The following is a 9782-nucleotide window of genomic DNA, read 5'->3' on the forward strand; positions in this document are numbered from 1 at the left end:
TTGATGTAGGCTTATTAAGCCGAACCACTTAAATATTTGTGTCGTATGTGATTGCTTATCTTTGTTATTCTGCATTCTTCTTATTTTTCGCATCTCACGGCTCTTGGCAAATAGGATTAATTTCCTAACAACTGGTATCAGAGCTTTTGGTTCGAGTGAGAGCGATGGCCGGTGAAGAAGGAAAAATGGGAATCGAGAAGTTCGATGGCTAAGATTTTGGGTATTGGAAGGTACAGATTGAAGATATTCTTCATGGGAAGGATCTTCATCAACCTCTCTTGGAAGAACAACCTGACGACATGGATGATAGCGAGTGGGCTCTGCTTGATCGTAAAGCCCTAGGAGTTATCAGGTTATCACTGTCAAAATCAGTTGCACACAACTTTGTAAAGGAGAAGACGACAGCAGGTCTAATGGCGGCTTTGTCAAGCATGTATAAGAAACTGTCGGCTAACAACAAGGTGATCTGATGAAGAAATTGTTCAACCTAAAGATGGCGGAAGGGGCTTCAGTGGCACATCATCTTAATGAGTTCAACACCATCACAAATCAATTGTCCTCGGTGGAAATTAAATTTGATGATGACATTCGCGTGTTGATCGTCTTGGCATCTTTGCCAAATAGCTGGGAAGCAGTGAGGATGGCTGTGAGTAACTTTGTAGGAAAGAGTAAATTTAGCTATAAAGACGTCAGTGATTTGATTCTCAGTGAAAAGGTTCGCAAAAGAGATGCGGGTGAAGCCTCTTGTTTTGGTGCTGCTTTAAACCTTGAGACTTGGGGTAGAGGACAAGATAGAAACTATGTGAGGGGTAGATCTAAGTCTAGGAAGGGTAGGAGCAAATTCAAGTTTGGACGGCAACCTGAGTGTTGTAATTGTGGTATAGACAGTCCTCTTGATTCTTGGGTCTTGGACTTAGGGGCTTCTTTTCATACCACACCGATCCGTGAAGTACTCGAAAATTATGTGGCAGGAGATTTCGAGAAGGTGTACTTGGCTGACGGAACGGCCCTGGATGTTGTGGGTATAGGCAATGTTCGCATTAGACTCCACAGTGACTCGGTACGGAAGCTGTAAAATGTCAAGCATATCCCTGAGCTGAAAAAGAACCTGATTTCAGTAGGACAGCTTGATGATGAAGGGCATTCAATTCATTTCCATGGTGGAAAGTGGAAGGTCAGCAAGGGAGCCAGGATTTTGGCTCATGGTCATAAGACGGGTACTCTCTATATGACAACGAACAGCAAGGATATAATTGCTGTTGCAGATACGAGTGCTGACTTAAAATTATGGTACCTAAGACTTGCGCACATGAGCGAGAAAGGGATGAAGGTACTTCTGTCAAAGGGGAAACTACAGGAGTTGAAGTCAGTTGAGTCTGATTTGTGTGAAAGTTGCATCCTAAGAAAGCAGAAGAAGGTGAGTTTCGCGAAAGTTGGTAGAACACCGAAGCTGGGAAATCTGGAGTTGGTACACACGGATTTGTGGGGTCCCGCAACAGTGGCATCTCTTGGAGGCTCGCGGTATTACATCACATTTATTGATGACTCAAGCAGGAAGGTATAGGTTTACTTCTTAAAGCTTAAATATGATGTATTTGAAGTTTTTAAGAAGTGGAAGGTCATGGTAGAGATAGAAACTGGTCTAAAAGTGAAGTGTTTAAGATCAGACAATGGGGGAGAATACGAAGACGGGGGTTTCAAACAGTTTTGTGGAGTGAATGGGATTAGAATGGAAAAGACTGTCCCGAGGACACCACAACAGAATGGTGTGGCTGAGCGCATGAACAGACCCTCAATGAGCGTGCAAGAAGTATGAGGTTGCATGCTGGACTACCAAAAACTTTCTGGGCGGATGCAGTAAGCACTGATGCTAACTTGATAAACAGAGGACCATCAGTTCCTTTGGGCCATAGACTACATGAAGAAGTTTAAAGTGTAAATGAGGTAAATCTTTCTCACTTGAAAGGTTCTGGTTGTGTTTCGTATGCCTATATTGAATATGATGCTCGTAGCCAGCTAGACGCCATGTCTAGAAAATGTTATTTCATTGGCTATGGGGATGAGGCATTCGGGTATAGGTTTTGGGACCAAAATTGGAAGATCATTAGAAATAGAAATGTTACTTTTAATAAGATGGCTGTGTATAAGAATAATTCAAGTGCAGAACCAGTAAGTACATAGTCAGAGGCTGAGAAGCCTGAATGTATAAACCTAGATGGAATTTCTAAAGGTGTAGCACATAGAAGGAATTCAGAAGTTGATAAGGATTCAGAAACTGAAGATGGTCTAGAAGTTGAAGAAACAGCAGATCAAGAAACTGAACAGGGTACACCGACAGTGTGTCCATAGATCTACTAGAACCATTAGATCTCCATAGCGTTTTTCACTCTCCCTGTTTCATATTTTGTTGACCGAAGGCGGTGAGCCAGAGACGTTTGTTGAAGCCTTGAAGGTTGAAGATTCAATCAAGTGGGAGTTAGCCATGAAGGATGAGATGGACTCATTATTGACTAACCAGACCTGGGAGCTATCTAAGTTGCCAGCAGGTAAAAAGGCTTTGCACAACAAATGGGTGTTCAGAATAAAGGGTGAACATGATGGTAGCAAACGCTACAAGGCAAGATTGGTAGTCAAGGGATTCCACCAGAAAGAAGGAATTGACTACACAGACATATTCTTTCCGGCGGTGAAGATGACAACCATCAGAATTGTGCTGAGCATTGTGGCGGCGGAAGACTTACATCTAGAGCAGTTAGATCTGAAGACTGTGTTCCTTCATGGTGAGTTGGAGGAAGAAATTTATATGCAGCAGCCACAAGGATTTGCAGTGCAGGGGAAGGAGAGTGTAGTGTGCAAATTGAGAAAAAGCTTGTATGGTCTGAAACAAGCTCCAAGACAATGGTACAAGAAGTTTGACAGTTTCATGTGCAGTACTAGGTTCACGAGATGCAATGCAGATCATTCTTGCTATGTCAAGAGTCTTAAGAACTCTTAAATTATTCTATTTCTGTACGTAGATGATATGCTCATTGCAGGGGCCAGTATGGAAGACATCAACAAGTTGAAGAACCAGCTGTCAAAGCAGTTTGCAATGAAGGATTTGGGTGCTGTTAAACAAATCCTTGGGATGAGAATCATCAGGGACATGGCCAATAGTACACTGAAGATTTCACAGACAGAGTATATGAAGAAGATTCTCAGCAGATTTAGCATGGATGAAGCTAAGTCAGTGAGCACATCCTTGAGGAGTCATTTCAGACTAACCAAGGGTCAGTCACCGAAAATGGATCAAGAGAAAGCATACATGAGCAAGGTACCTTATGCCTCAGTTATCGGAAGTCTGATGTAAGCAATGGTCTGTACTAGATCTGATATTGCACATGTAGTGGGAGTTGTGAGCAGGTACATGAGTAATCCAGGGAAGCAGCACTAGGAAGCTGTCAAGTGGATTTTATGATATCTGAGAGGAACTTCAGATATGTCCCTTTACTTCACAGGTGCAGAATTAAAACTGCAGGGTTACGTGGATGTTGATCTAGCGGGTGATGTTGAAAGCAGGAAAAGTACTACAAGGTTTGTATATACTCTAAGAGGTACTGCTGTGTGTTGGACCTCAAGGTTACAGAGGCGGAGTATGTGGCCGTGACAGAAGCTGGAAAGGAGATGGTTTGGCTACAAGGATTTTTGGATGAGTTGGAAAAGAAGAATGAGAAGGGCGTTCTACACAGTGATAGTTAGAGTGCCATTTTTCTTGCGAAGAACCCGGCGTATTATTCAAGAACAAAGCATATACAGTTGAGGTATCACTTCATTCGATCTCTTCTTGAAAGTGGACAATTGTTACTTGAGAAGATTCATGGAACTGAGAATCCAGTAGACATGTTGACAAAAGATGTGACTATTGAGAAACTGAAGCTGTGCGCAGCTTCAGTTAGTCTTCGAGCTTAAAGATAGGTGAAGGAGACATCCGAAGGAGATTCACTATGTTGCGACTTGGTGGGATTCAAGTCAAGTGGGAGATTGTTGAGAACGTGTGTGTTGACCCATTAAGTTTTGTGTGAGCCCCAAGGTTTCGTCCTTCTCTAAGAAGGAAAGGTTTGCTTTTCCCTATACTACATGGGATCCTAGTCCTAGTTGTAAGAGGAGAAAAAAGCACCGACTTTGCCTTCTATATAAAGGCTGGTGCTGGTCTTAGGTAGGTAGAGCAAAATCAAAGTAAAATTGCTTTGTGTTTTGGTGTGCCAACAATAGAGAGAAAAAGAGAGAGCAAGAAAGAATGTTTTTCCCCTTTTTTGTTATTATTCTCCTTTGGGTAAAGTGAGAATTGGGTGTATTTGGGGCTTTGGGTTTAAGTGGTTTTTCTCGCCCTGTTATTCTCTTGTACTTATCTTTTGATAGTGAATTTTCTCTGGGTTGTCTCCGCCAGTGGATGTAGGCTTGTTAAGCCGGACCACTTAATTCTTTGTGTCGTGTGTGATTGCTTATCTTTATTATTCCGCATTCTTCTTATTTTTTGCATCTCACGGGTCTTGGGAAATAGGATTAATTTCCTAACACCTTTCTCATTCCTTGTTTGGACATTTAAAAAACTAAATAAAAAATCGACACCTATCCCATTTCTTTTCTAATAATCCCATTCGGTTTTAGCAAACGAGTGCACAAGAAATTCCATACAACTTAAAAGTTTGTAGTTTTAATTATATTCTGGAGATAGTACAATTTGTATTCCCATATTAAAAAGCAGAGATCATTATGGCCATAGGATTGCCGTTTTGATCATTGTTTGTTGCTTGTAGTAGAAAATTAGAACTATCTTTGACACGCATGATGGATGTGTCATGAATACTGAATATTTAATAATTGAAAAACCTTTTCATCTCAGCTTAACCTTTTGGGATAACTGATAATTTAACATGGCATCAGAGCAAAGGTCCTGTGATCAAATCTTGACTTCGTTAAATCACCGTCCATTTTAATTAAATATTTCACAATGATTAAGTGATTAAATTTATATCTACTTACCAGCTTAAGTTTTTGGGATAGCTGATAATTTATCTCTTCCCAATTTGCTAGCATGTGATTAGAATCTTCATGCAAGTGGCCAAAGTTTATCTTCATGCTGGTGAACAATTAGGTTATTCAAATTTTATTGAAATTTATATAGTACAAGAGCGGAGGGTTGTGGGGTCCACTTGTCACGAGTAGTGAATCCTAGTCTACACCCGAGGTTGAAATAATTTTAGAAGTCACTCTTGTGTCCCTCCTGTGTCACTTTATGAATGAGGTGGCTTTAAAATCACCATTTGATTAAATTCAATAATGATCAATCACAAGTCCAACAGTGATTTTAGAAGCCATATCATTTTCAGAGTGACTAAACAAGAAGAACACAAGAGTCTAGCATTACTCCCCGAGGTTGCTCAAAGCAGGTGAGCTTTATAGCCTCCTCTAAAATTTGGAAAGCAAAATTATAGTGGATCCTCATCTTTTAAATAAAGCCTAAAAGCACAGACTTGTACGTATTAGCATTATTGTCCTATAAACAATCAAATTATGTTTGTGTTGATAAAATGCCAAAACTTCTATTAAAAGCCGTTTCCACCCCCTCTTTATAATGTTAAATTGCCTAAACCCCACGTGTTGTTTGCAAGATAATTTAACAAATATGCTCAAACATAGTATTTGGTACAAATATAGAGCACAAATGGTTTATATTTCAGAACACACATACTACTATAAATCAATAAATTCAGATCCAATACAATGCAAACAATTAATGAATTCAATACACTCCACAAACATGAAAGGAGAATTTTAACTATAGTACTATTGATCTAACTTTAAACCATAACCATGGCAAGGATGCCAAAAACAACCATCATCCACCCATAATATATAGGTTTAACGCATTCGTTGGCTACTGAAACAAGAGAAGGTGCTGGAGACACTGTCTAAGGAAGCACTATTATGGCAAGTTTGTGGTTTCCATTCTCACAATGTTTGGCAACACCACAAATATACCATTTTCTTCCCGAGGTTGCTAGTGTAATCACATCATTTCCACTAATCAGGGCCTCAATTCCCAATGGTGCCACACATTGTTGGAAGCCAGTTCCATTGATTTTAATTACATTTACAATATATATTTGAAAACTCAATAAGAAACAAAAATGATCCACTAGCAACCCCTTAAAAACAAGATAGCCTCAAAGTCGAGTAATGTTATGTATCAAAATCCGAATGAAAATGATTTTCCTTTACAAAAATTGGAGTAATGCTATGGGAGTGGTTCCCTGTCCACTTTTTGTAATGGAAAAAACTTTCTATTCGGATAAGATCTAATTAATACTTTAACGTTCATCCTCACGTGTAGTTTCAAACACCATTTTAATAGGTGAGATCCAATACCTAAAATATTTAATTAAATTGGAGTGAATTGACGGAATCAAAGTTCGAACTCATGACCTATGGCTCTGTTATCATGTTAAATAGCCATTTATTCTAAAAGTTTAAGCTGATAGGAACATGTAAATTAATCAATACTTTAACAAGGTATTGATTTGAAAACAAACATGGGCAAATAAAACTAAAAAATTATATAAAAAAAATATGGTAAGTGCAAAAAGTTTATAGAGTTAATTTACCAAGAGTGTCCCCGACATGAAAGTCCTTTCCTTGAGCCCAAGCTTGGTAGTCAAAGTTAATGGTCCAACCCTTGTCATCACCAACCACAAATTCTGTGGCCAAAATTTAAGGGACAAGAATTGCTACGATTGCAAGGATGAAGAAATATTGGGAAGATGCCATTGATTCTCTTTATTGTGTTGCTGGTCTCAAGAACTAGAAATGGTGGGTATTTATAAGTCAAAGATCTCACATCTTGACCGTTTATGGACGGCAATGCCAAATGGCACAATTAATTTAATTTGTTGGAGTTGTTCAAGAGCTAGGCCTTTTCTTTTACATTTTGGACTGCTTGTCGGCTTTTAACTTTGAGATTATTGCCACCATTTTGTGTTAAATATTAGATAAATATAAAATTTTATTTTTTTAAGACAAGTGGTGATCCTTTAATGTGATATTAGAATAAAACAGAGATCGATCATTAGTTCAAATCTTAACTTGGTGTGTTTTTTTATATTTTAATTATATATTTTACATGTTGTGAGAGTTTGAACTCACATGTGAATGGATTGAAAAATTATTAATTATATAATTGAATTTACCATTTCTTATTTGTTTAAGCTTTAGAAATAATTGATATTTAACACAACCATGTTAAAGGATATTATAGGATTTGATTTAATATATTTAATTTTAATTGATTGTGATGATTTGATTTTATTGAAATGAATGTAATCATATTTAATTATCATACATATCTATCTCATTTTTCCTATAAATATGAGTATTTTGTAATGTAAAAGTTTCAAGTGATCAATAAGAGCGAAATACCTTAGGGCTTTAATGTTCCGTATAATTTTATGTATTTTTCGAATTTTTTTTTTTTCATTTACATTTCTTTATATTGTCTTTTCTTTTATAGCTAGACGAATCAATGTTGCTAAGATTACTGCATGGATGGGAGTGTGTTTCTCAGTTTCTTTAGGCTCCGTTTATTTCGACGTAAAATGGTTACTAGAAAATGATTTTCGCATTTTATGGTATTTACTTCGACGTAAAATAGTGGTCAAGGGAAAATATTTTCCTTTTGACCGAAAATTCTTCTTTAATTTTTGAAAAATGTTTTAAGTTTTTAAAATCGTAAACCATTTTTCGACTTTTAGCATCTCATTCTCAAATCGACGGACCTTACCAAGACCCACCCAGAACCATACCAAGACTTGCCTGGGACCTCGCCAGGACCTGCCTGGGACTCGATCGGACTTGAACGGAACCTGCCCAAACCTGCCCAGGATTCGCACAGGACTTGCCCAAGACCTGCCCAAGACTGAACCGGGACTTGCCTGGAGCCCGCCCGGGACTTGATCGTCACCCGCCCAGGACTTGCTCTGGACCAGACCGGGACCCGTCCAGGACTTGACAAGGACCCGCCCGGGACTTGCTTGGGACCAGACCGGGATCTACTCGGGACTTGCCTGAGACCTTGCCGGGACCCCGTAGGAACTTGACTGGGACCCGCTCGGGACTTGACCGGGACCTGACCGGGACCCCCTAGGACCCCGTCGGGACCTGTCCAGGACCCGCCCAGGACATGAAAGGTCCTTGACCAGGACCCACCTAGGATTTGAGAGGGAACTAACCAGGACTCTCCCCGAACCCCGCCGGGACCTGCACGGGACTCGCTCGGGACTTGACCCGGACCCGCCCGGGACCCCGCTAGGACTCATTCAGGACTTGACCGGGACCCGCCCGAGACCTCACCGGGACTTGCCCAAAACTTGACCGGGACCCAGCTGGGACCCGCCCAGGACTTGACCAGGACTTGCCCGGGACTTACCCGGGACCCCGTAGGGACCTACCTGGTACTTTCCCAGGACTTGATCGGGATCTGCCCGGGACCCCGCTGGAACTTGATCGGGGCCCGCCTAGGACTTGACCGAGATTCGGGCAGGTCCCGAAGGAAAATATTTTAAGGAAAGTCATTTTCCCCTAACAGAAAACATTTTACGCCGTTTACCCTGCGCACATAAAATATATATTTTTAAAATTTTTTTATATCTATATTTTCCAATAAAATCTAGTGCAGGTCCTGGGCGGGTCCCAGGCAGGTCCAGGGCAAGTCTCGGGTGGGTACCTTATTGGATAATATATATATATATATATATAATTCATTTTCTGTGCGTGCGGTAAACGCCGTAAAATGTTTTCGACAAAAAACATTTTCAGGGAACATGGCTTTCGTTTATTTCAACGTAAAATGGTTTCTAGAAAATGATTTCGACATTTTACGGTATTTACTTCGACGTAAAATAATGGTCAATGGAAAATATTTTCCTTTTGACCGAAAATTCTTTTTTAATTTTTGCAAAATGGTTTACGGTTTTAAAAATTGTAAACCATTTTCCGACTTTACGAATCTCATTCTCAAATCGACGGACCTTGCCAAGACTTGCCCAAAACCTCGCTGGAACTTGCTTGGAACCCACGCAGGACTTGATCGGGACTTGCCCAGGACCCGCTCGGAAGCCCGCCAGGACCTGCCCGAGACGGCACCGGACTTGAATTGGACTCGCCAGACCCACCAGGAACTGCCTAGTTCTCGCTTCGGACTTTCCCAAGACCCACACGAGACCTGACCGGGATTCGCCCGGGACCCTGCCGGGACTTGCCGGGGACTTAACCTAGACTTGCCCAAGACCGGATTGGACCTGCCTGGAACCCCGCTGTGACTTGACCGAAACCCGCACGGGACTTGTCCGGGCCTCCTCGGGACCCGCCTGGGACTTGACTAGGACTAGCCCGGGACTTGCCTGGGACTCGCTCGGGACTTGACCGGGACCTGCCCGAGACCCACCTGGGACTTGACCAGAACCTCACCGGGACCTGCCCGGGACTTGATCGGGACCTGCCCGGGACATGCCTGGGACTTGCCTGGGACCTGCCCGGGACTTGCCTAGGAACCGCCTGGGACTTGACTAGGACTAGCCCGGGGCTTGCCTATAACCCGCTCGGGACTTGACAGGGACCTAACTCGGACCCGCCTGGGACCTGTCCAAGACCTGTCCCGGACTTGACCAGGACTCGCCCGAGACTTGATTGTGACGTCACCAGGACCAACCCAGGACCCCGCCAAGACTCGCCCAGGACTTGACCGGGAC

At 41.6% G+C, this 9782-nt stretch overlaps 1 pseudogene; it reads right to left on the reverse strand.

Moving 5' to 3' along the window:
- Positions 1-5840: 5840 nt before the first annotated feature.
- LOC132190781 (blue copper protein-like) lies at positions 5841-6807 on the reverse strand (annotated as a pseudogene).
- Between the last annotated feature and the right edge of the window lie 2975 nt (positions 6808-9782).

Source organism: Corylus avellana, chromosome ca8 (genome assembly GCF_901000735.1).
Source record: "Corylus avellana chromosome ca8, CavTom2PMs-1.0".
Taxonomy (NCBI): domain Eukaryota; kingdom Viridiplantae; phylum Streptophyta; class Magnoliopsida; order Fagales; family Betulaceae; genus Corylus; species Corylus avellana.